This window comes from Peromyscus californicus, unplaced genomic scaffold (genome assembly GCF_007827085.1).
Source record: "Peromyscus californicus insignis strain IS unplaced genomic scaffold, ASM782708v3 Scaffold_6__1_contigs__length_162567912, whole genome shotgun sequence".
NCBI lineage: Eukaryota > Metazoa > Chordata > Mammalia > Rodentia > Cricetidae > Peromyscus > Peromyscus californicus.
Window position 1 is genome coordinate 115,100,733 of NW_026294584.1, and position 27,373 is coordinate 115,128,105.

Here is a 27,373-nt window from a genome sequence, read left to right on the forward strand (position 1 = left end):
GTGACCTTGAGAATGCTGAGTGGCAGGGCAGATCCAGGTGACACCCACCCAGCAGGGACAAGTGAAACTTGGTGTTCAAGAGACGGGGAAAACCAGGGTCACACCTACCATCATGCATTCAAACAAATGTTGAACACTTTTCCTCAACAAAGCAGAAGTGGCCATGGCCTGTGAATGAAGGACCAACTGTGACAGGTGATTGGGGGGCCCAGTGTTCCATGCTGAACCACACTGAGTGAAGACACGGAGGCAGGAAAGCAGGGGAGCCCCAGCCAGGCCTGCAGGGGCGGGGACATCACAGATGGTTCACGGGAGGAACCTGTGCCACACTAGTAATCTACTGGGGACAGATACTGTGCCTGAGGACAGGTGGAAGGGGTCATTATCTGGCATCTGCCTCCCAGTAGGGCAGCTGCTGGGGCCCAGGGCCTTCTCTGCAGAAGGATGCAGGTGTGAGTCTTTAGCTGTGACCACACAGGCGGCAGATGAGAAACAGAGAAGGGCCTGTGGGACCCGGGCAGGGCCCTGGTGGGAAAACGCAGATGCACGACAAAGCAAGGTAGGCCAGAGCTAAATCCTGGGTGTAGGTGTGGGTTTGGAACTTGGCCAGACGTAGAGCAAATTAATACCCAGGAGTGGATGAGACTGAAGACAGGAGGGCAGCAGGAGGGACGGGACTAGAAGCCAGGAGAAACCGAGGAAGACACACCCCACCGCTGGGCTTGTTTAACCCGGTGTCCTCAATCACTCGACAACTTCTGTCCAGGACAAAAGCCAGGGCCTTGGGGGCTTTCGTAACAACCTGTCCCTAAATCTCTCACATGCTTGAGGGACTGAGAATAAAAAGTCCCACTTCTCCCGCAGGGCTGAAAAAGTCCCACATGGCTGAGGTTTGGCCTGGAACCTTTGAGACACAAAGTCTCTGTTCAAAAAAAAAAAAAAACCTAAGTGGTGTGAGGTCAAGGGTCACCTAACATCCAGATGTCAATTTGACTCCAGCTCTTCTTTACCTGGGAGGCTCCAGCCCAATGGATGAGCGTGGTGAGTCTGTTTCCTCACCTGCAACACCCGAAGGCAAACAAAAGCTGCAGGGCCCCTCCCTTTTCTGACGCTGTGACAGAATGCGGGATAAAAGCAGCGTAGGGAAGGAAGAGTTCCTCGTGACTCTGTGAGTCACCGTGAGACAGGTTGAAGGTGCAGCCTGTCATGTAAGGGAAGGTGCAGCAGCGATGAGGCAACATTGCATCCAGGAAGCAGAGAGACGCAAGCCGGTGCTCAGCTCACATTCTCTTTTTCATCCAGTCGGAGATCTGCATGGCACATCTTAATTTGCTTTCCATTGCTGTGATAGACATTGTGACTAGAAACGACTCGGGGAGAGCACAGTTTATTTGGCTTACATGTCCTGACCCTGCTCCATCATGGAGGGAAGTTAGGATGGGACGTTAAGGAAGAGAGAGGCAGAAACCATATCGAAAACCTGCTTTCTAGCTTCCTCTGAGGCTTACACTCAGCTCCCTTTCATTTGCCTCCCAGGGCTGAATGCTTCGAGGGAGCAACATCCATTGTGCCTGGGCCCTCCACATGAATCATTATCCAAGAAAATGCTGCACAGATCTGCCAAAGACAATCTGATGGAGGCATTTTCTCAGTTGAGGTTGCCTCTTCCCAGAAGACCCTAGCTTGTGTCAAGTCAACAAAAACACTAATCAGCACAAGGTGAGTCTTTGCTCAATGGAAATGCCCTTCTAGACACCTAGTCACAGACAGAATTCTGTTTCCATGGTGATTCTAATTCCCATCAAACTGTCAAATGTAATGAGTCTTTCTCTGTCCCACCAGCCAGCTCTCAAATAATGACACAGAGAGACTTTTTTTTTTTTTTTATCAATTGTGAAAGTTTGACCTTAGCTTAGGCTTGTTTCTAACTAGCTCTTAAAACTTCAATTAACCCATTTCTGTTAATCTACATGTTGCCATGTGACTCGTGGCTTTCACCTCTCCTCCTGCATGTCCTGCTTCCTCTGCATCTGGCTCACGACCCTGCCTTTCTTCCTCTCTGTCCCCAGAAGTCTCGCCTAACCTCTTCCTGGCTATTGACCACTTAGCTCTTTATTAAACCAACCACAGTGACACATCTTCACACAGTGTAAAGGAGTATTCCACAACAGCCAAACTATCATGTTTGCCTAAAAAAGTTGTCCAGAAAGTATCCCGAGACGTGATAGGTAGGTCAACTGTGTGCTTTTAGTAAGGCCTCCTTGAGAGAGGGTCACATGTAGTTGAGCCCAGGGCCAAAGGGAGAGAGTGGGCTGTATTTGTAGTCAGTGGGACTTTGAAGGTCCTACTAGTCCCAGAGCTGAGGGGCAGGAGTTCTGGAGCCACCGTTGTTTACTGTTGGCCCTGTAAAGTGGTAGTGTTAGTTGTACACAGGATTTTTAGTGTGTTATTATGCAGATTAAATGAACTACCGGACATAATATGCTTAGAATCATGCCTGTCATATCATCATATCATAGACTCCAGAAAAACTTCATATGATGATAACAACTTCTCAGGTCTTCCTTCCATGCTCCAAAATGGCAAGGCCAGCCTCATCTCATACACACACACACACACACACACACACACACACACACACACACACACTTCAGCAAGTCAGGGTCCCCAAATTCAGTATTCTCCAAGGAAGTTCCACTTGACAAGGGGAGGGGCTGAGTAGAGGAAAACTAAGTATCCACTGTTTACTGCTTCACTGTAGCTCGAAGCTTTTTGCACAGCTCACTTTTCTCTGACAGAGCTCTTGGCAGGGAGCCCAGCTCTGAGTCACCACATTGTAGAAGAAGACAGATAAACACTGGGGTCCGTGCAAACCAGCCTCTGAGCAATGTCCAGCGAAAAGAAATGCAAGACACAAAGTTACATGTTAATTTGTGAGGTTTTTGTTTGTTTGTTTGATTGATTGATTGATTGATTTAGTCTGGGTTTTGGTGGCGGTGGTTTGTGTTTTTGTTGAGGTGGAGTCTTAACTCTATAGCTCAAACTAACCTGGAACTCACTTAACAGTCCACGGCTAGCTTTGAACTCAGAGCGGTCTTCTTGCCTCAGCTTCGTGACTGTTGGGATTATAGGCATGAGCCACCATGCCCAGCTTCAGAAGTTATCTTTGAAGTGAAGTGAAGGGGTATCTGCCCCTCAGTGCATCTTCACCTGCCCCTTACTCTGGCAGGCATTTGCCCTGACACTGTTTCAGAGGTTTAGTTCATTATCATAATGGAGGGGAGCATGGGGGCAGGCAGGCAGGCAGGCAGGCACTGGAGCAGATGAGAGCTACATCCTGATCCACAGGCAGAGAGAGAGATTCTGAGATTGGCATGGTCCTTTGAAACCTCAAAACCCACCCCAGTGACACACTTCTTCCAACAAGGCCACACCTCTTAATCCTTCTAATCCTTTCAAATAGTTCCACTCTCTGATGACTAAGTTTTCAAGTATGTGAGTTTATGGGGACCATTCTCATTCAAACCACCACATGAGCACCAGCATCCTCTTTCCAGAGAACTCTCTGCAAAAGAGAGTCTCTGGACCAACCCCTCCCTCTTCGTCTGAAGTACCTCAGGGTTTTTTTGTTGGTGGTGGTTTTTTGTTTTGTTTTGTTTTCATTTGTCATAATTTGAGGTTGTAGTTGGCCAGGTCCTGCCAAGTCTCTGCAGTCCTGTGCCTCGCTTATAGAATAATCACTCAGAAGCTTATATTAATTATAACTGCTCAGCCATTAGCTCAGGCTTATTACTGACTAGCTCTTACATTAAAATTAACCCATAATTCTCATTTATGTTTAGCCATGTGGCTTGGTACCTTTTTTCAGTTCTGCCTTGTCATCTTGCTTCCTCTGTGTCTGGCTGGTGACTCCTGACTCAGCCCTTCCTCTTCCCATAATTCTCCTCATCTGCTTACCCCACCTATACTTCCTGCCTGGCTACTGGCCAATCAGCATTTTATTTATCAACCAATCAGAGGAACACATATTCACAGCATACTGAACGACATCCCACAGCATGAGGTCATTTAATTTCCTAGTTCACTTTAGCCACACACCCTAACACTGTCATTCTGTTTAGATTCTAAGCTCCATGAAAACAGAGCCCATGCCAAGGCATGCCCAGGGCCAGGTTCTTTCCAGATAGTTATGAGTAAACATCAAATGATTCAACCTCTGTTGTGCTCTGCAGTCTGAGGGTCCCTGAGCCAAGGTGCTTGGGACCAACAGTATTGCAGATGTTAGATTAACTTTAGACACTAAAATATTTGCATTTTTACAGTGAAATATCTCAAGCTTGGCACCAAAGCCTGCAAACAAATTCCCCTCATGTTTACCCACTCCTATGCACACAACCCCGAGGGAACTTGATGCAGTGTTTTTTAGCACATCTGCATTTTGGTTATTGTGTCTCACATGAATCTGAGGTGGGATTTTCCATGTGTGGAGTCATGTCAACTCTGGAAACACTTCTGTATTTTGATATGTGTCGAATTTGGGGGTTGCTTTCAAACTAGGAATGCTCAACGAGGTCAGTGGTAGCTGTGTGACCCTGGAAAAACCACCAGCTGATGCTGAGCCGTGTTCCCCTTTAAAGGTTAGGTTGGCTCTGACTCTTTCCCAGGTTGCCATGAGAGCGCCCCAAATCCCTAAGGTGCTCAGCTTTAATAACAAGATGATGAGCTGAGAACTCAGAGCTCACTAGATGTTTGCAGAGATCTGAACAGCAGCCAAACGCACGTATAGCTATGTGAGAGGGCATGTTCTATGGGTATATCTGCTGTAAGGGCTAAAGTTGTGTTTTAAGTTTAAATTACTTTGCTTAAGAGAGCTATAAACAAAAACACCTCTTATTTGCAAGCCCCGCTTGCCCAAGGACAGATAACTTCCTGGAATGTTGGGGTCTGTTGTTTGTGTAAGGTAACAAGCCAGGCGTTTTCACTTCTGTAAACAAGGTGGGTTGCCCCAACTGCACAGGATGTGCTTGATCACACATAGGCAGGAGGTACGTAGACAGGAAGAATGTCAGGATGTATGCTTGCTCCTGATTGGACGTAGCCTTGTGGGCTGATTAATGTAATTCATATAATGCTAATGTGATGGTCCAGCCCTGATGGCTTTTGGAAGTTGAGTTTTCTGGGCTGGTCCAGAAATGGCCATTCTCTAGGAGTCCTAGATATGGACCTGGCTAGAAATGTCCATCATCTTGGCCAGTATTTAATAAAGCTTGCTTCAAATTTGGCTCAAATATTGTGGTAGTGGTCTTCTTCTTGCCCAGTGGGGTTACACTGCCTGTTGACTTTCCCCTCTTTTAACTCACCCCTGACACCATGATCACTTGGGAGAAGCACACCCAAAGACTATGTGGTAAGGGAAATGCCAGCTTGTACCACACCTTCTGCTGGCTGCCCAGGTGGCTGGCTTACTCTAGCAACTGGGCTGCCCGTCTTACCTGTCCTTCCCCTGGGAAAGGGAAGATTTGGCTCCAAGATCAATCCCTTCCTGCCACCATGCCCTCAAACAGGGGACACTGATTCACAGTGTCACACTGACTTCTTCCCTGCTTGCCTGTTATTTACCTGATGAAGAGCATGCTTATAGTACCTGCACCTGGGCTCACACATCAGTCACATCTATCCAATAATGCTTTCTGCATTGTGATTAGAGGGGAGTGTGCCCAGTCAGTGGCAAAGGATGGTTACAGAGACTCTGACAATGAAAAGCAGGCCAACAGGAACCATCTCGCATGCCATTCTGGCTCCTGAAATGGATCTTGCTTCTCAAATTTCTCCCTTATCTATTTGTATGTCCCTGCCTACAAAACGCACTTATTCAGGGTGTGGCTTGTTTTCTCACCGCCCCCCCCCATTCTCTCTCTCTCTCTCTCTCTCTCTCTCTCTCACACACACACACACACACACACACACACACACACACACACACACACACGCACACACACCTCCTCTTCCCCCCCTCCCCTCTTCTTCCTTTTCCTCCCTCCTCCTTCTCCTTCTTCTCTTTCTTCCTCCTCCTCCCCTTCTTCTTCTTTTGGTTTTTGAGACAGGATCTCCAGATCTCAGGCCTTGGCTGGCCTGAAACTCAGAGACCCTTCTGCCTGTCTCTGCCTCTCTGACCCTTCTGCAGGGATTAAAAGACTGAGCTGTCACATCCCACCTTCTCTGCTTCTCCTAAGTGTCCCGGATTGAATCAAGGTTCCCGTGAATGTTAGACTGCCACCAAGCTACAGCCACAGGCCAGACTTAATGCCATTCCCTCTTTTGTGAGTTACTGACGCCGACCTAGGGCCTCGGGAGCACTGGGTGAGCATCCTAGCACGGAGCTCCACCTCCCCTGGCACACTGGGTGAGCATCCTAGCACGGAGCTCCACCTCCCTCTCGTGTTCTTATTAAAGATGAACTTATTAACGATAAACAAAACTACCAATAATCTAGACACACCCACAGTGCTGAATATATTTTGTTTTTATCACATCCAAGGGATAGTACCATCTGTTTGTCTGTATGCCTACAGTATTTAAAAATGAAGAATGTTCTGGAACAGTGCAATCTCTGGGAATGAAAATATTCTTTCTGCCCTGTCTAACATTGTGGCCACTAGCCACATATTGCCACTGAATGTGTGAAATGTGGCTGGTACCACCAAAGAGCCAGATGATTCATTTAATTAAAATTTAAACATCTGTGTAAAGCAGCCAGAGTCCTGGAGAGTATGATTTAGAATGGTGCTTTACATTGTGTGTATACATGTGTGTATGTGTTAGTATGTGTGGATGTATATGGATTAGTGTGTATATATGTGTGCATATGCGTGTATGCATGTATTCACACATGTGTATACATGTGTGTTACATGTATGCATGTATGTGGGCTAGTACGTGTATACATATGTGTGTGTATGTACTTGTGTGTATATGTGTGCAGCATGTGTGTACATATGTGTTTTCACATTTATGTGGCAGCCAGAGGTCAATATTGAGTATCTTTCTCTATCACTCTCCCCCTTATTTTTTTAATCAAGGTCTCTCCCTCGACCCAGAGCTCACAAATACAGCTAGACTGGCTGGCCAGTGAGCCCCAGGAGTCCTCCTGTTTCCATCTCCCCAGTACTGGGATTATAGACACACATCACTATCCTTTTGCATGAGAGCTGGGGGTCTGAACTCAGGTCTTCGTGTTTTCATGGTGGTCACCTTACCAACAGGACCAGCACTGCTTTTCCAACTTGACTAAGGACTGGCTTTGCCATGCTAACACTCAGAGTCTCTGATTCAGGGGCTCTAGGGTAGGGATAGAGATACAGTTTCCAACTGCCTCCCCCAGGATGCTGATGCCATTGACCTCTGGTCCACGTGGCAGGAAGGGGCTAGTGGCTCTCAGACTTGGCTACACATTGGTCTTCACCAGGAACTTATTACACACTGATGTTGGGTCCCACCTGGAGACTTTGATGTCATTGTTCAGGGGACATCTGGGACCCTGAGATTCTTTCAACAGCCTGCAGGTGATTCCAGCAGGCAGCCTTCACCACATGCTGCACACCACGCAGTTAAAGCTTTGTAAAAATGACTTGCCATCTGTGAGAACAAAGCAACAGCTTTATAACCTGATCTCTGAAGGGGTCTTACTGGTCCCTGGCCAAAGCTGCAGACAGTTTAGACTGACTGCTTAGCTAACTAGATGAGTTCTCCACAGACACTCCGAAAGGATCTGTGACTCCATTCTGGGCAGGAGGGCAGAGCTCTGAGCATCACCTAAAGCCCCCCAGGATGTACCCACTTACTATAGCCTGACCCCTACTCCTGTTCCCTCTGGGGACTGAGGGTGATGGCAGCGGAGACCACAGATAGTAGAGTCCCAGGGCCCAGGCTGCTTGTGTAAGCTTGACATCTTTACCCCCGAGAGCTGGGTCACTGGACTGGTGCCCACCCCTCAGGAGCAGCTCAAAGTGTCAGCTGTGCCTTTTCTTTCTCGCCCCATCTCTATCCCATCTTCTGTGTGTGAGTCCTACTCTCAGCTCCTCCTTCCTTAAGCATACCACATTCTCGTTCACCCCAGGACATTGCTACATGGCCATGGTTTCTGTATAGAGTTATTTGTTCTCTTTTTGGTCCTGCCTCCTTATCTTCCTGAATCTGTCCAGCTGTCTCTCCTGTTGCTTAGCTGTTCACCCCAATCCCACTCTACCTGTGCTTACACTCGGTACAATTCGAAGTCTAGGTGCCCAGTAAACACTTTTGAGCACCTGCTCTTGGCACTCCGCTGCTTGATATTCAGCAGGTACTCAGTCAGTAGGTTCTGAATGGCTGGACTCTGATCTGGATTTCTACAGGGTATGAATGAGGGTCAGGCAAATGGCAGGATTCCCACAAGGATCCGTTCCCACTGTCCATACCTGTCTCCTGTTGGAAATCACTAGGACAGGAGAAAGCTCCCCCAGGTCCTCCTCTCTGTTTGGCGTCCCTTTAAGCCACTGCCCTTCATCCAGCCATTAGCTCCCCCCACCAAAGGACTGGATCAGGATTCTGTGCAGAGAGCAAAGAGCCCAGTCAACATCAGAATTCCTGAAACAGATCCCTGAGGCCTATTTCCCGGAACACAACCCTCCTGAGAGGCCTCACTCCTGCTGCACAAAGCAGGGGCTTGTGAAGGGAAAGCAGTGAGCGGCTTTACAGAAATGGGTTTGTTCTTCCTCTGAACCCAAACGATAAGCTTTGCAGGGGGATGGTAGAGAATTACCCGCAAGGAATGGATCTAAGAGCAAAGACAGCAGAGAATGAATGCCCAAAGAAAGGAGGGATGGAACAGAAGCTGCAGGGGAGGGGGGGGAGAAGGCTGCAGAGGTGGGGAGGTTGCAGGGATGGGGAGGCTGGGTAGGGAAGCTGCAGAAGTGGGGAAGCTAGAGGGGTGGAGAAGATGCAGAGATGGAGAAGCTCCAGGGGTGGAGAAGCTGCAGGGGTAGAGAAGCTGCAGGGGTGAAGAAGCTTCAGGGATGGAGAAGCTACAGGGGTAGAGAAGCTGCAGGGGTAGAGAAGCTGCAGGGGGTGGAGAAGCTGTAGGGACGAGGAAGCCAGGAAAGTCCAAAAACAGAAGGGATAGAGACAAGGGACCCTTTAGCCTGTAGCAGGAGAGGTGACAGGGCCATAGCATCAACCTGAACACAACCATGACACTGTTTTTTGAGACCAAGAGAGAGGACCATGGGCCTGGGCTCTCCGGGCAGCTGGGTGCTGAAGCAGGGAAACTGGGCTGAAAGAAGAAGTATCCTAGTTCTGTCCTGCTGACTTCCTGGGCTGCCTTCTCTTGGCCAGCACACCTCCTAAACGTAAGATCTTTTGAGGTGCCCGCCCTGTGTACCCTGGGCTCACCTGAGCTCAGGTGAAGCACCTCACAGACTCTGTCTGTTTTGTGCTCAGCCCAGAAATGTAATAATTCCTGGTTGCACAGGAGCTCGCTGGTGGAGAGTGCCTCGCCTTGGGCGCCATCTCCATGAGCAGCATCTACCCATGCAGCAGCCCAGGGCCACTGGCCCTACTCAGAAGGACTCTCAGAAGCTTCCGGTTGCACCGCACACCCTTGAACGTGCCGTGACTTCTTCCTTTCTCCTTCTCAATGGAGCCTGAAGAGCAAGAAGACAGGTCCTGAAGACAACCTAGGATGGAGGTGCAGGCAGGGGGAAGCTGGCAGGGACATACTCAAACAAAATCCCAACTAGGAGCGGAGCTAGTTGCATACCCTAAAGCATCCCAAGGGGCCACACAGACACGTCCATAATGTGACCCATCTGCTGTCTGTCATTGAGATAGAGCCTGAAGGAGATGCCAGCTGAGTAATTGACTTGGCAAGGAGTCTGCACAGAGATCCCCATGTTCATCATGGTCACCTCAAGACAAAGGTGGCCCTCTGTCTCAAGGTGAAGCTGGGATATGGGGAACCCAAACAAAGACATGGGCAGGTTGGCTGAGTGGTCACTGAGAGAGCAGAGGACCCAGAACAGAACTTGGGGTAACAGTGGGGCATGCACCCCCAACCAACAATCCCAACCCATTACCAGTGCTGTGGAGCTCTGGGGTGTCCTGAGTAGCACAGGCTATCTTGCTCACTTGCTGAGACATCCTAGTTCCAACCCTGCCCGCCTGTGCCTCAAGACACTGCTGTGGACCACATCCTTTCCCACTTAATGCCCTTGGGACTCTCAGGGCACTCTGGCCAGGAAGCATCCCAGACGATTGATACATACCCTGAAAGGCCACAGAAGCTGACAGGGAGTAAAATCTGCCCTCATTCAGGGACTGACACTTACATGTTTTAGACATCACAGAAATGGAAGTATCAATTAGTGGGAGCCTTCTGGGACTTCTGTCCCCAAGCCTTTGTGCCCCACTTAACAGCTAAGAAAAACACGATACAGAGAGGTTAAGGAACATACCCAAAGCCACACAGCCAAAGCCTCACTGAGTGGGATCTGAACTTCAGATTCTGGGTGCATATACAGAGGAAGTATGAAGCACCGGCTCCAGAGGGGTCTCTTTGACTGTGTACCCACCCTTTCTATTCCCTGAGGCTGAGCAGCAGACAAATCGGGAGGCTCTGAGGCATGGGATGTCTTTGTCAGACCCACAGCCCCGCTGCATCCCCTCAGCTCCTTAGATACCTGGGCCTGTCTTCAATCATCCTGCAACACTACATACAGCCTTGTTCATCGCGGCCCTCCTTCCTGTGCCGGCTCTAATTTCTCTCCATATCCTTTATGATAAGCCACCTCACAGAGGGTGACTTATGGTCCCCACTCTCATCTGCCTAGCATTTAAAAGGAAAAAAGAATTAAATTGGATGGCGCACCCCGGGAGCCTGTCTGTGGCTTCAGCCTCTCTCGTTACTAGAGTCGTATCATGCTGCGTTCTAATGGCTTCCTAATGGGCGGCTTAATCTGCCATTAAACCCCTCACCCAGTATCCCTGCCAGATGCCTTGGCCAGTGGGCGGCTTCTTTGACAAGGTGACACCCCAGACCACCTGCTGGGTGGTATCCGAAGAAAAGGACATCCCAGGACTCCAAACCCAAATGTATCCAGAGGCCCACCAAGTGCTAACTGAGAGACATGTATGGGGAACCCGGCACCCATCTTATGGGTGCCTCCATCAGTCCCTCCGTTACGGACCAGAGGGGATGGAGGCCTAGAGTTCCCCATTTTCAGACTCAAGCTAAGAATGCAGAATTGGCTGTGTAACCCTGTCCCTGCTTTTAAAATGTCAGCATCTATTTTAAAGCATTGTTTTAAAAAAAAAAAAAAAAAAACCCAGTCAGGTCAAATTAAAGATGTGAACTGGCAGCTCTGGCCCCATCAGCAACTTCTAGAGAAGCCCAGAGGCTCCCCCGAGGTGCTCTCGGAGGTCTCCTCCTGCTCTGCTCTGCTCAGCGTGGATAAGAGAATAATAAATCGGCCTCTTCCTCATCCAATTAGGCAGCCACTGTATACTCCCCATGCTCACCAAAGGAGGGAGATGAGCAAGGCCATCCAGTCCTGTTTGATTCACCTCAGACCAAACCACCTCTTTGTGGCTGTCAGTCTGGGGGTTAGTGAGGACCCGAGCTCTCACCCTGCCTCGGAATGACCTCCTCTTCCCTGTGGCTTTCAAGTCATCCCTGCTCTACTCAGAGGCAAAGCTGGGGTGCCTTAGGGTTGGGTCAGGCTGGGAGCATGTTGCCATGGTAACCTACAATTCCCAGAGCTGTGCACCCTTTAGTGACTTGCTGTGTGAAGCTCCAGGGCTCCAGCTCACAGCCTGTCCTCCAGACTAGGTCACCGTCACAAGGACACATGCCTCAAGGCGTCTTTCTCAAGAGGGAATGTGGGGTGTGATCCCTACTGGGGGTATCTGCCCAAGCTAAGACACGTCCTCTCTTTGGCCTCGGTATTTTTATCTGTAAAATGGAGGTGTTCATTGTGGTGACTTGGAAACTGAGGTCTGAGGAGCTCTCACTTCCATCTGAGACAGGACCACTCTCTGGTCCGCTGCCATTAGCCAGAGCTCAGGAGGACAATCTGCCTGTCAGCTCTCTTCCCAAGACATGCATGAACCGTCTGTAGCATGATATAGGACTCCCATCCTTTTCGTGTTTTTATAGTTAGTTTAAATTTTTAATTATGTGTCTGTACATAGAAGCAGGTGGCCAGACGGCGAGAAGCATCAGATCCCCCATGGAGATGGAGTTATGGGTGGTTGTTACCCACTCAGTGTAGAGGCTAGGAATGGTCCTAGGCTAGGATGCCAGTCCTCTGCAAGAGCAGCAGGTGCTCTTAACCACTGAGCCATCTTGACATCCCAGGACCAGCACATTTTATAACTTCCTCCCTCTGTTTAGAGCGCCGTCCCCCTCTGTCTCTTCTGCTTCCTGTGAAACGTAGTTCACTGAACCTCTTCCTTCACTCCGGCCCCCTGATCCTCACCCTCCTCTGAACTCTCTCAGGCTCCCTTTGAATGTCCGCTGGCATGGTCACTGCCATTTCCCTGTGAGATGGAGCACTGTCATCATGTGGATGTGCCTTATCTCCTTGGAGACAGTGACCTCATCTTATTCTTTATTTCTACTGTAGCAGTGTGGCTTTGATATAACAGGTGTTAAGTCAATATCTGCCAAAGATCCGTTAAGTGAATAAATCAATTAGATTCCCTGAAATAACCAGGGAGATTCAGTGAGTGTTCAGTCAGAAGTTTGAGAGCTCTTAGCATTTGTGATGGATTTGGACTCAGCCAGGGGAATCTCCAGAGCTGTCAGAAATGCTAATAGACCTGTAATGCTAGTACTTGGGTTGCTGAAGCAGGGGAACCATAGGTTCCGGGCCAGTCTAGGCTACATGGTGAAAACCTATCAACAACAACAACAAACTCCTGTGTGCAGAGTGCCATTTTAGATTACATGAAATATTCTCACAAGTCTCCATTCTGTTCTCTTAGCTGTCATCTCAAGATGCCGGCCAAGGATGCTAAGAAAGTTTAGCAGATTGATGTCCCCAGGAGCTTATCAGTGCTCAGTGACAGATGCCAGACTAGAACCAAGTCACTTGCCTTCCCTGGAAGTGGAGCAGGGAGAAAAAATGATTTGTGTGCAAGCCCTTTATTTGGGAACTGGCTCCAGGAAGCCCTGCTAGGAGGCAAACAGAACAGGAAGCCAGGAAGAGTGTTAGTAAGCAAAATGCCTCTGCAAGTGACTGAGAGGTTTGTAGCCGCCAATTCTCACCCACCTGGGCTGGCAGGGCAGAGGTTGAGCGTACTCCTGTATGCAGAGAAGGCAGAGACAGAGCGGCAGGTCTGTGAGAAGCTGCTGCTGTCCATGGTAATGGTGCCTGCCACAAGATGGGGCAGGTGGCCAGTATTCTCTGTACCAGGATGGGCTGCTGAAAGGAGGAAGAGCTGGGAATCAGGGATCGGGGGCACACACATCAAGGTTCCCCCACCTTGCTTGCTCCTCTTCTCACAAGGGCCGTAGTTCAACCCTTCTCACAGAAGGCTCAGAATGTTCACACAGGTCTTCCAGTGCTCACGTTTCCCAATGCTCTGGTCTAGGTCTGGATGGAGACACGTCCTCCAGTGCATTGTGGTCAGTTCAGAACATTCCTGGTTGTTATTTCTATTGCCCCATCAGCCTCCTTGATGTGTCCTAAAACAGAGAACACTTCAAGACTGGACAGGTGACTCTGGGTTCAAAAACATCTGCTGTGCAAACCTGACCACCTGAATGGTGGTCTCTAGAACTCACACGAAAGCCTGATGCGGTGGAGTGGGTCTATAATCCCAATGCTCCTATGGCGAGATGGGGGCAGAGACAGGGGAGCCCCTGGAAGTTTGAGGGCCAGCTAGCCTGGAGTAGGCAGTACAGCAACAAACAAGAGAGACCCTGCCTCAAAAACAAAGAGAAAGTGTGGTGGTATTGTATTCCCTGAAATATTGTGCACCCTAATAAACTTATCTGGGGTCAGAGACAGAACAGCCGCAATATTAAACATAGAGGATAGGCAGTGGTAGCACACGCGTTTAATCCTAGCATTCCAGAGGCAGAAATCCATCTGTTCAAGGATACAGCCAAGCATGGTGACTCACGCCTTTAATCCCAGAAAGCAAGCCTTTAATCCCAGGGAGTGACGGCAGAAAGAGAAAGATATATAAGGCGTGAAGACCAGAAACTAGAAGCATTTGGCTGGTTAAGCTTTTAGGTTTTGAACAGCACAGTTCAGCTGAGAGCCATTCAGATATGAGGACACAGAGGCTTCCAGTCTGAGGAAACAAGATCAGATGAGAAGTTGGCCAGGTGAGGTTAGCTGTGGCTTGTTCTGTCTCTCTGATCTTCCAGTGTTCACCCCAATAATTGGCCTCAGGTTTGATCTTATTAATAAGACTCTTTAAGATTTGTAGTACAAGAAAGATAAAGACCAATATCAGAGGATGGACAGACAGACAGACAGACAGACACACACACATAGACAGACAGACAGACAGACAGACAGACACACACACACACACACACACACACACACACACACACACACACACACACACACTTTAAAACTATATTTTAAAAAGCTTCAGATATACCTAACTGCTGTGGAATAATCTTTTCGTACACTGTGAAGATGTTTCTTTGCCAAGGCGCCTCCTGATTGGTTCAATAAAGAGCTGAATGGCCAATAGCAGGGCAGGAAGAGGTTAGGCAGGACTTCCATGGAGAGAAAGAAGGGAGGACATGAATTGGGACCCCCGGGAAGATGCTAGAGGACACGAAGAGGAAAACAGGAGGTGCAAGATGGAAGAGAGGTAAGAAGCCATGAGACAAAATGTAGATGAATATAAATGGGTTAATCTTAGTTATCAGAGATAGAGGGGCAAACCTAAGCTATAGGCTGAGCTTTCATAAATAATAATAAGTCTCCATGTCATTTGTGTGTGTGTGCACGCGTGCGCGTGTGTGTGTGTGTGTGTGTGTGTGTGTGTGTGTGTGTGTGTGTGTGTGTGTGTGAGAGAGAGAGAGAGAGAGAGAGAGAGAGAGAGAGAGAGAGAGAGAGAGCTGGCAGCCCAAAGAAAAATCCATCTACACCTTACCAGCAACAGTCTGTGGAAGGAAAATTTCCATTCTAGGAGAAAGATATGGAGCCTACAGGACTAAAGAGCATTGCTTAGGGTCACTGGGGTAGTTAGTGACAGACCCACACCTGAGCATCCCCAGAATCAGAGGCCAGTTCTGTTTCATTTTTATGTTTGTTCTTATTTGAAAGGTGGGAACCCTGGCCTGTTGACCTCCCTGGTGACTACCAGAAAGGAGATTTTCCTGGTGTAAATGTTAGTGACAACTTGGTCAACAACTTGGATGATCCCCATAAGGCAGGCAGAGGCCTTCCTTGGGCATACATGGGAATGAACTCTCCCTCCCCGCAAAATGACTTCCCTGTTGTCCTTCAGAGTGAGGCCGAGGCTCTCCCCAACAATCTCTCCAGCTCACTAACTTCTGTCCTAGACTCGGCTTCCTGGGGATTCCATGTGGCCAAAGGAAGGGAAGAGAAATCTAAGTGTGAAGGTAAGAAAACTATGTCTCCACCTCTTAAGGGTTCTGCCTCAGTCTGCTAAGAAATGGACAAAGACGGGCCACCAGGAGAAAAGCACGTGTGTTTTCTGTGCTCTGAGCACCTCGAGAGGAAATGCAGAGCAGAATATCTAAACCAGAGTGTTTTCACACCAGGATTGGTGGAGAGCAGAAGGCTAGAGGAAAGGGGTAGAAGCTGGCTAGACATGGTGGAGCACACCTTGCAATCCCAGTACACAGGAGATTGAGATTGAAGCTTCCAGAGTTCAAGGCCAACCTGGAGGATGGAGTGAGACCCTGCCTCAAGATAAAGTAAAATAAACACATAAATCAATGAAGGTCATAAGCTAATATAGTAGGGAAATGAGTGTTTTGATCAGGTTGTATTGGCCCTAAGCTACTCCATGTTATATACACCGTGGTTTTTCTCACTATGCCATGTCCCCAGAGACCATTTCATAAGCAGCTTTTGACTCTATTTGGAGGATGGAGGGTGACTCTACACCTGGATGAGCACATGAACAACACTCTCTGTCAGACAACATCCCTGCAGCACAGCCTGGTAAATGATTTATTCTTGAGAGTAGAAATGGTGTCACTTTGTAAATATACCGGGGGACCTGGGAGTGCAGGGGAACAGGAGCAGATTGAAGTCATCACAAAACCCAGGCCCAAGAACTTACCAGACACACCAGACCAAGGGAAGACTGGGAATCCTTCACCTGGACAGCATAAAGAGGTGGACATCGAGCATGGGGATGGCAATGGTGATCTACCCTTTACCCAAGGGGCCAATAGGCAGAGAACTGCAGCCTATCCCAGGGGCTCCAGTTCTGCTGGTCCCCGCTCCTGATGAAGCCTACTCCACTTGCCATCTGCTCCTCTGTCTGTTCACCTATCTGGACCTGCTGTCCATCTGTCTGCCCATCTGTATAAACCCAGCCCTGCCCGTTCATCTCTGCTGCTGCGCTCAACTCCTCCACCCTGTTCCAACCTGTAGCCTGGTGGCAGCACGCAGCAGTAGCATTAGCAGCAGCAGTAGCATTAGCAGCAGCAGTAGCAGCCAGGCCTCTCTGTGTGCAGTCAGCTGCTTGATTATCTCACTCTGACAGACTCCTTTGCATTTTTTCCCACTTAGGCCTCTCTCCTCTTTAACCCTTTGTGGTCCCACTGTTACCCATGTGTATGGATGGATGGATGGATGGATGGATGGATGGATGGATGAGTGGATGGGTGGGTGGGTGTGCAGGTGGATGGATGGATGGATGGATGGATGGATGGATGGATGGATGAATGGGTGTGCAGGTGGATGGATGGATGGATGGATGGATGGATGGATGGATGGATGGATGAGTGGTTGGGTGGATGGGTGGATGGATGGATGGATGGATGGATGGATGAGTGGATGGGTGGCTGGGTGGGTGGATGGATGAATGATTGGGTGGGTGGGTGGATGGGTGAGTGGATAGGTGGATGGATGGATGGATGAGTGGTTGGTTGGTTGGGTGGGTGGGTGGGTGGGTGGATAGATGGATGGATGAGTGGTTGGGTGGGTGGATAGATGAATGGATGGATGAGTGGTTGGATGGATGGATGAGTGATTGGGTAGGTGGGTGGATGGATGGGTGGGTGGACGGATGGATGGATGCGTGGATGGATGCATGGATGGATTTACTGTCATGTGATATGTGATATGAGAATGAATATTAGTAATCAAGACTGAAATAAAAGAACCTGTGCCTGCCTCAGTCAGGGTCATCAAGGAAAGCAGGAACACTGGGAAAGCTTCTGCCAATGAAAACACCACACCTCAGAAATTCATCATTATTCAAGAAAATCTGACATTGTGAAGAGACACAAATGTGTTCATCTATGTTTCGGATGCAAAGTGCTCATGACACTGAGCAAGGCCTCTTGGGGGTCCCTGTCTTTGGGGGTAACTTTGGAGTCCCTGTCTTTGTGAATGAGGATGTCCTTTCACTTTGGGTACAGACAGGGAAGCTTTCACCTGAAGGTTGAGGACCCACCTCAGAAAAAGGCCAGAACCATCCCTGTCTCTCCTGGCCCTCAAATTCCTCCAGCTTGGGGTAGTATGTTCTAAACCTATCAAACTGCTGTATAATCTATTTCATTCAGTATTAGACTTAGTATTCAGTGTCAGAGCTTAGACTCCTAAGATTCTGTTCACGTTTCCCCCCGGGGGCCTCACACTTGTTAGGAAACTGCTCAAACACTTAGCTACAGCCCTAGTCTCCCTTTAAGACAGGTTCTCACTAAGTCACACAGACTGGCCCTGAACTCTCTCTGCAGCCCAGGTACATCTCAAACAGAACATCCTAAGGGCCTCCTAAGTATCTGGAATTATATGGCCAAGCCAACTTTTCATTCTTTTTTTTTTTTTCCTTTAGGGGGAGTTTTTTTTGTTTTTTTGTTTTTTGTTTGTTTGTTTGTTTGTTTTCAGACAGTGTCTTATGTAGCCCAGGCTAGCCTTGAACTTTCCTCGTAGCCAAAGATGATTTTGAACTTCTGAGCCTTCTGTCTTTACCTCCCTGGGATTACAGGAATGGACCACCACACCCATTGTCTGACTGTGTTAAATCAGTAGGATGAACTCCTTTGAAGCTGGTTCCCCTAAACTCCACACTGTAAACTCCACTTCATACAGACTACAGACTGCTGGGCTTCTTCAGACCATCCCTGGGGCTGCCAGATTTATACCCAGAGGCAATTTACCCCTGGGATCTCTTCTTTCTCAAAATGTCAAAACTCTCTCAAGATACCAAGATTCCCAGAGCAGAGTTTCTGTTTCAAATGGATTCTGTGGTGGTCAGAGGAACACAGGACATGGAGAGTTCTATAGACCCCTGGCTCGAGCCGATTACTGTCTGAGGAATCCTTATCCCAGAACTCGGTAAGCACAAGTCTGTCTTCCAATGCCTTTGTGAAGGAATGGAGAGCTCTAATTCCTGTCCTTTTCCTGAGGTTTCTAATCCACAGGGCTCTGCTGTGAGCGGGTAGCAGTGGGGAATGGTAGAGAATGGGGGTAGGGGAACGGGAGAGAGTTGGGGGGAACGGGAGAGAGTTGGGACAAAGGCATTCAAAAATCTCACTGGTCTGAGGCGAAGGCTTCTGGACAACAATGCCAATGGCCACCTGTGCTAGCACTCACTGTGTGATGGGAGACAAGTGCCCCGGTTCCTAGAACTCTCACACCAGCCAGTAAAACTGGGGATTGCTGCTATGCCTGCCTTAGAGATGAGGAGTCAGAGGCCTGATGCCTTCGATCTTGGATACCCAACAACAGGCAGTGGGAACCCGGCCTGAGTTCCCAGGCTTCCTCGGAGTCACTCCCTGGTCTCATATTCTAGCTCCCTGAAGGTCTGAGTTTCCTCCCTTCCTCTCTTACCTCCTTCTCCAGCTACTAGCTGTGGGCGGAGGGCAGCCTGAATATAAGTGAATATTTAGGCCTTGTAGAAGCCCAGATAGTGGGAAGTACTTGAGACAAAAATGTCCTGGATTCATGAGGCTGGGGAGGTAGCTCTGTGAGCAAAATGTCAGCCACTGAAGCTCAGCTCCCTGGCCCCCAGGTAAAAGCCAGCACGGTGTCCCACATCTATAGTATCAGTGCTGAGGAGGCAGACAGGCCGATTCCCTAGAATGTGTTGACCAGTCCAGAATTGGTAAGCTCCAGGTTCAGCAAGAGACCCTCTCTCAAAAAATAAAGAGGAAAACAATAGAAGAAAACACTTGTTATCAACTTCATCTGGCCTTCACGTGCATATATATACATGTGTAGTGGCATGCATCCATGCATGCACACAGACAAATACACTGCACAAAGAAAGTAATGTTGTCCTGGATTCAAATTCTGACTGTGACCCATGGCTGAGCCTCTAGCTCCCCGCTGGTAAATGATAAGTAGAATATGTCTAATTATAAATTCCATCTTGCTGGACCTATTAGAAGGACTCTGAGGCAGCCATGTCCCAAAGTCCTCGCCTGTGGAAGCTGGGACTGGAGAAGGTCTGGCAGCTGATGTTAATGCAGCAGGGGGAGGGTGAAGTGGATTGGGGAGGGTGGGATGGACAGGCGTCTGATACACAAAATAGTCAGCCGATGCCAATCTGTACCGTGGGAAGGAAGGGCACAGAACTTGCCTCCCAGGACCCTGTTGGGCTGGAAGGAGATGACACGCAGGAGGCCCTGAGCCTGGGGAGATGTCACATGAGGAAGGAGTCACCCTCCTGCAGTATCCACCATCCGAGAGCCAGTGGCTAACAAAACCTGAGCCTTGCCTTGGAGGGTGCCCAGCTGCAAGAGGGGGCAGGATGTAGAAAAAGGGCCCTTGAACTTCATGGAGCCACATGGAAGCACAGTGGGCTTCAGGCTGGGTCTTAGGTCATCAAATGGGGTCCTGCCTCCATTGCTCTGTGCTTGACTCTGCTGGGCCGGCGCCATCCACAGACTCTCTGTAACTTCTGAACAGGGGACCTCGGGTTCACAACTGCGCTGACATAATGTCGGTCATGTCTAGAGACCCTGTGACAACCCAGACGACTGGTACCACCCCCAGGGGTCCTGACTCTGCAGGCATGGACTGAAGCACAGAACGAATAAATGAGTAAACAGGCCCTGTGTTTAAGAGGGCACACGGCTGACTGAACGATTAGCTCTTGTGTAGTTGTGGAGTTGAAGAGATGGCTCAAAAGTTAGGAGTGTGTTCTGCTTCTGTAGAGGACCCAGGCTTGACTCTCAGCACCCATGTGAGACAGCTTCCACAGTACCTGAATTGTCATAGACATACCCACACAGACACAGACACACACACAGACATACACACACACACACACAGAGACACAGACACACACACACAGCACACATATGAACACTCAAAAATTAAATAAGTCTTTAAAAATATCTTGGGCCAGGCATACATGGTGGTACATGATTTTAATCACAGCACTTAGGAGACAGAAGCAAGTGGATTACTATGAGTTCAAGGACAGCCTGGTCTACATGGTGAGTTCCAGGCCATTCAGGGCTACACAGTGAGACCTTGTCTCTAAATAAATAAATAAATAAATAAACAAACAAACAAACCCCAAAGCCCAATTTTGTGGTTGTGGAGAGCTGAAATGTTGCAATTCTGGAGCTGAATTATTTTGGGCACTCTTTAGCTTTTTGGTGGAATGTACTACCAGATTCTTGTCTCCCACTAATCCAAAGGCCAAGCATGTCACCAGAGAGCATCTGAGGCCTATAGCAAAGATTCCCTGCTGTGCCGCAGTCCACCCACCTGATGTTCCCACCTGTGCGTTTCTAAAAGACTTGGTTTTTGACTTTCTTTGTTCTGTTACTGTAAAATTTCATGTTACCATGGCAGAACACAGTATTGGGGATACCCATACCAGTGTTCCTGGGTCATGGTCATTCACGTCTGGCTTCAGGATAAACTGTCTCTTCTTGTTTCCTTTAAGGTCAGAGCTGTGTCTCTGCCACCTGCTAAGGGTTCATAAGCATTCATTTCACCTTGATGAAGCCAGAGGTCGGAGATCATTATTAAGATGAGCTGGAAAAGCTCCAAGCATTCCACAGGACAGGGAGGGTCTAGGGTGAGTGCGCGAGTACGCACAAGTGTGTGTGTGTGTGTGTGTGTGTGTGTGTGTGTGTGTGTGTGAGAGAGAGAGAGAGAGAGAGAGAGAGAGAGAGAGAGAGAGAGAGAGAGAGAGAGAGAGAGAGAGGCGCAGGGGGGGGCAGGGGAGGGAATGCATTTGGGCGTATGCTTGTGTGTGGGGGTCTCAGATGTCACTCCTCGAATGCTGTCCACTTTGTTTTCTGAGAAAACATCTTTCATTGGTCTGGAGCTCATATAGGCTGGACTGGGTGGCCAGTGAATCCCAGGGCTCTGCCTGTCACCCGCTTTCCAGTATTTGGACTATAATTGTGCTCCACCATACCCAGCTTTCTCATGTGGGACCTGGGGATCCACACTTTACTGACTTAACTATCTCCTCAGCCCAGGGATTAGGAGGCTAGTAATCTCCACTTAGAGGCATTCTTTGCTCAGCCTGCCAGAACATGAGCAAGGGATGGAGTTTCTGTTTCTGGCTGTGTCCCAGGCTATTTGTGGGATACTGGGTGAGAGGCGCTTTCTCTCTCTGCCTCTGTGGACTGGGTGTGGCACTGCGTCCCATTATCTTTCTCATGTCTGTGAAGGAGCTGAGACAAAACACTTCACACTGGCGTTGCATTTCTTCACACTGACATCACCTGAGGCACATGGCTACAGAAAGGGCCCAGCGGCCTGTCTACCCAACGTGCAGCAAGCCACGGAGATTCCTCCCGACGGGAGGTCCTAGGAAATTGTCCGGATCACTAGCGTTGCAGGGCTGTGATGAACATGAGCAAACCATCCCTGACGCAGCTCTTCCCTCCCACAGCTCCCCATCTTCTCACCCCACGCAGCTCTAACAGCAGCCCTCCAGTCTACCATCCTGCTCTAGATAACAACTCGCCTGGCATTCCTTCCTAAGCTTTCCACTCTGGCTAACAAGCAGGGCCTCACTGTGCCTTTTTCTTCTCTTTGGACTTCACCGCCCTGTGAGAATGAGAATTTGGAACAGCTCATCTCCTTCCCTGGAGCCCCTCAGCTTGTCTGTGAAGCAGGCAGAGAGGTGTGCTCGCTCTCTCTCTCTCTCTCTCCCTCTTTCTCTTGTATAGTTTTTGGATATCTCATTGTGAAGCCCTTTTCGATAACAAATTTCACTCTAAATAATGTTATTATTTTCAATCAGGCAGACTCTCTTACCATTTCCCAAATTCTCTGTCTCCTAGGTGACCTGTGATGTGGCATACTTTGAACCCCTCTAAACAACTTCTGAAATAAACAAACATCCACGAGCCCCCTCAACAACTTAACAGCCCATGAACTGGAAGCGTCATCAACAGGAAAGAGACAGACAGGATATATTCCAAGCGAGTGGTATGGGGGACTGGGTTCCTTAAAAGAACCATCTAGAATGTGGAAAACAAGAACTGATAGACATGGACTCTACAGTAGAACCCAGAAGAATCTGAGAAAGTAGGATGTGACATGGGGGTATCTCATTATGGAGTCTTTAGAGCCACTAAGTTTCTAAACCAATCTATTCCCATGGGGGAAACTGAGGCTCCAGATGAGGGAACAGGTCAATCAAGCATATTTTGGTCATAAATGACAGAAATCATGGTCCCAAGGAAGCCTGAGGTACAGCCCAGGTAGGGGTGGAGTGGGAGGAGAGTCTGGCAGCTGTGATGACAGAACGTAGCCCACCTGTAGGCAACCCCAACCCTGCGAGCCTTCTTCCCCAAAGCGCTGCCGTAATTCATCTTTAATTTCTGCCATTGGGTCTGCAGAGCAGCTAATCATGAGCGCTAATTACTGCGACAAGGCTTCTCCCTTCTCTTTTTATGTTTCCATATTAGCCTGTTTAGTATGCTTTGTGTCTGTTTATTTTATGGCCGGAAATACTTTTAATAGCCTAGTAAATTGAAAATGGACTTCACGACCATCTGACTTCACCGGAGTTTTACAACCATTCAATTAATGGTATCAGTAATCTTCCTTCATAATTAGGCGGTTAGTAGCTTTGTCGAGCACTGCTGTTAACTAAATTAGAACTCAGTAACCACCTAATCGTATTTTGGGGGGCTCCAAATGGGAATCCAGCCAGCTTGGGGGCTGCCAGGATGGAAAGACACGATTAGCTGGCTGTAAATACCGCCTGCAAATATATGGTTTATTACGGTGATAACGGGCTTTGTAGCTCACATAAATCTGCGGGTTCCCGCTGACAGAGGAGAAATGGGCTCGCCTTGGTTGCTAGGAAATAGAGTTAGTTCCTGGGTCTCACATGCTCCATTGCCTTCTCCTGGCAGCTGATGGATTCTCTACATGAGGGGGAGCTGCCAAGAGCCACCCCACGGTGGAGGGAGAGGGCATCGAATCCGCTTCCCTCTGGAGTCCACACCCAAGTGAGTCCACTCCACATAAGCTGTGCCGGTGAACAGAGCACACAGCCATGGATAAAAGACACTGGGGACCGGAAGCTAGATGAGAGCCCGGAGAAGGCCACAGTGGATTGTGAGCGTCAGAAAACAATCCCAGTGCCTCATCTGCCCAAGATTGGCTGCCAACTGTCACACTTTGCAAGGAGACAGATTGCTGAAGTGTATGAGAACTGGTAACTGCTGCCTCTCACTCATGTGATCCTATTTCCATCTATTTACACCAATTAGCTCCCCCAGATGTATGGGATAAGGAAAACGTCACTTTTTTTAAAAAATACATAAATTTTCCTTGTTAGATATAGCTTAATAGCCCAAATATTTTTCATAATAGAAAAGCAAAAAAGACTAACTGCATAGGTAATTTATCCAATTAGATGCGTGACACTCCCCTAAATGTCCAGAGAACTGGTTCAAAACCCTGACTAATGCTCTATGCACCCCCCAAAAAAACCCACCAACTGTGTCTGCCAGCTTTCAAATCTCGTAAACTCAGGAAGTCGGTCAAAATTTGAACTTTGACTGACTTGCTTTTGGATAACAAGAAACACTGGGTAGACATTTGGGGAAGAAGCATTTTGTAGGGCAGGGAAAACCATATATGTTCTGTGGGCTGCACTGCTCTGTTGCCTTGCGTCAGGAGGTCAGTGCGACAGAAGAAAAGCTGTCTGCTATGATAGTGCCCCTGAACACTAGCTGTGTGACTCTAGGCAACTTGCGCATCCTCCGTGGATCTGGGTTTTCAGTCGTAACGTGGGATCGTCTTCCCTCAAAGAATCGTCAGGGTGATGAAAGGAAACGACAGAACAGGAAACATTTGCCCCAGGAGCATCTTTGCAGATCAAGTCCATTCCTTTCTCCTTCTCTCACTCCCTAAAATACCCAAGCAGACCCTACTCCCTTCCATCCAGCTCAGCAAAGGCCGTGTTCTCTAGAAGACTCAATGACTCCCATGCTCAAGACACTGTTGGCCCCGGGAATTTCCTAGTTCTCCATAAGGCATGTCAGGGGCTGGGGTGTCTTCTGTGATCTGCACAGAGAGTCCCCAGTGGTTCTGTGGTGGGCCTTCCCTGAAAAAAAAAAAACCTCCAGAAAGATGGCGACACTTCATGACTCCAGGAGACAGAAGAGCAGGAATCAACTCCATGACTGAGAAACTGAAGAGAAAGTGCTGTACTATGGCCAAGTGATGGTGAGCTAGCCAGTCCTCTCAGAATCAAATCGGGTGACACTGACTGACCTCTAAGGGCTGCAGAAAACCCCCCTCTACCCCTCAAGCCCTGCTTGTCTACTTTCAACTTCCCTCCCCTTATCGCTGTGTACGTGTGTATGTTTGTGTGTACTTATCTGTGTGTCTGTGTATATATGTGTATATGTGTGTAGGTACACATGCACAAAGCACATATATATGGAAGCCAGAGGATAAGCTTGGGTATTTTTCATCAGGCATCATCCAACTTGTTTTTTTGAGGCAGGGTCTTTCGTTGGCCTGGAACTCACAAAGTATGCCAGGCTGGCTGCCCAGTGAGTACCCAGGACCTATCTGTCTTCACCTCCTCACTGGTGGGGTTACAAGGACACACCACCATTTTAATGATTTTTATGTGGGCTTGAACTCAAGCCATTGCACTTGCCTTTCTAGCGCTTTACTGACTGACTGGCCTTCCCAGCTCTTTCCTTAGTTCTAGGCAGGATCTCTGTAGTCTGCCCAGTCTGGCCTTGAACTCTCGGGCTCCGACAGCCCTTCTACCTCAGCTTCTCCAGTAGCTGAGACTGCCAGTGTGTGTCACCATGCCTGGCTCGGCTCACCTGTATCATCTGGAAGAAGCTAAGGAAGACAGAAAATCAGGGAAGGCAAAGGCGGCGGGGGGGCGGGGGGAGCGGGGGGAGGAGTGCTGGGGGGGGCAGACACTGAATGAAAAGGACCTTGCAAGTCACTTGAAGGACGTCATTCTTTCTTCTAAGGCAATGGAAAGTAAAAAAGTCTAAGGTATATAAGTGGTAAGGCCGGAGCATGTATAACAACAGGGTAGAGGTGTGGAGTGGGGCAGAGTCCAGAACTCTGCTGTAGATGGAGGGCAACACCTCCAGTTGTCCTGGGTACCACGCCTGCTGCCGAGGATGGAGTGCCAGCCGGAAGTGCCCAGCAGGACCAGCCAGCTCAGGATTCTCCGAGTGCACAGCCGGTAATACCACGCTGGGTACTCAGCTGTGTCAGGCCAACTGAGGAATGAGGCTGTGCACCAGTAATTTATGTACCTGTTTGAACTCTGGGCTTGCAAATAAATTTAGTTCCTGGCCAACAGCCGAAGCACGTGTGTCGGCTGGAGGGCTGCCACGGAGGCAGGCAGAGCGGTAATTGAGAGCAGATGATATCCTGCTGGGCTGCTCTTGGAGGGAAGGAGCCACCCGCCACCCTCCCTGCTTCTCCTGCCCCACTCCAAGCCCTGGGGAGCAAGGACCAGGCCACCTAAGGGGCAGAGCTTAGCTTCCCCACTGGAGGTCTGTCTTTTTTCCAAGGTCACATTTACACTCCACGTGAACTTGAGCAAATGAATCTCTTGGAACCTCAGATTGCTCACTGTCAGATCGAACAATGCCACTACCTACACTCCAGGTCACTGCAAGGATGAACTAACCCAACATACAGTAGTGTGCTGCTTAGCACCAGGACGACGGCGACACTCTGAGAAGAGTGTTGGGGGCATAAAGTCACTGAGAAGCATCTCAGGGTATGTTCACACAGACCTAGCTGCTACAGCCTGCCCTGCCTTAGCTCTAGCATCCACATGGCGTGGCCTGTTGCTGCCTGCATCAAGATGACCCAAACAACAGGAACTTAAGCAGGCCCAGGGAAACTGAGGCAATGGAGATTCTTCCAACACAAGATGCCTGAGGCTGTATCTGGTGTAATATGGTATGGAACTGTAAAGAAAAGCTTCTTTTAGATAGATAAAAAGGAGTATATCCTAAAATGAAGAAAGTACAGTAGAGACAAAGTATGGTAATGTAGTCACTCACTGCCACGGTTAATCATGATGCCATGCTCCAAACTGCACTGCTGTTTGTCTGCATGCCTGCAGGAGTGTATTTATGTTGGGTGCATGTGCACACGCACGTGTGTGTGTGTGTGTGTGTGTGTGTGTGTGTGTGTGTGTGTGTGTGTGTGTGTGTGTGTGTATTACTTGGAGCACTTGCTCAGGTCCCACTCACTGATGAGATTCTCACTGTCACGTGACTCCTGTCACCACTGGACACTGTCCCTTCAATCATTAAGTGCTACCATGTGACCATGGGTTTGGTGCTGAAGACAGAGACAAACAACACAATCTGGCTTCCTCAGAATCTCTCTCATAGCTGAGGTTTTAAAAGATTCATTTTATTTTATACATATGAGTGCTTTGTCTGAATGTATGTCCTTATACCACATGTGTGCAGTGCCCACAGAGGCCAGAAGAGGATGTTAGATCACTTGGCCATACGGGTGCTGGGAATCGAACTAGGGTCCTCTGGAAAAGCAGCCAGTGCCCTTAACTGAGGAGTCATCTCTCCAGCCTGTTTAAAATTGCATTTTAAACAAGAAGTTTAAAGAATTTAACCCCCCCAAATTGAGGAGAAACTTGACAATTTCTTGCATTTCGGTAAAGCCAAGGAGTGCATAGTCTAAGCACCTCCCCAGAGAAAGTGTGGCTA

The 27,373-nt window shown here is 48.8% G+C and overlaps 1 long non-coding RNA gene across 1 annotated transcript; it reads left to right on the forward strand.

The window, feature by feature from the left end:
* The first annotated feature begins 1,194 nt into the window (after window positions 1-1,194).
* On the forward strand, window positions 1,195-25,511 carry LOC128099952 (uncharacterized). Its single transcript, XR_008214616.1, has 3 exons — window positions 1,195-1,719; window positions 15,569-15,628; window positions 22,469-25,511. It is a non-coding gene; the product is annotated as an uncharacterized LOC128099952 (long non-coding RNA).
* The last annotated feature ends 1,862 nt before the right edge of the window (window positions 25,512-27,373 follow it).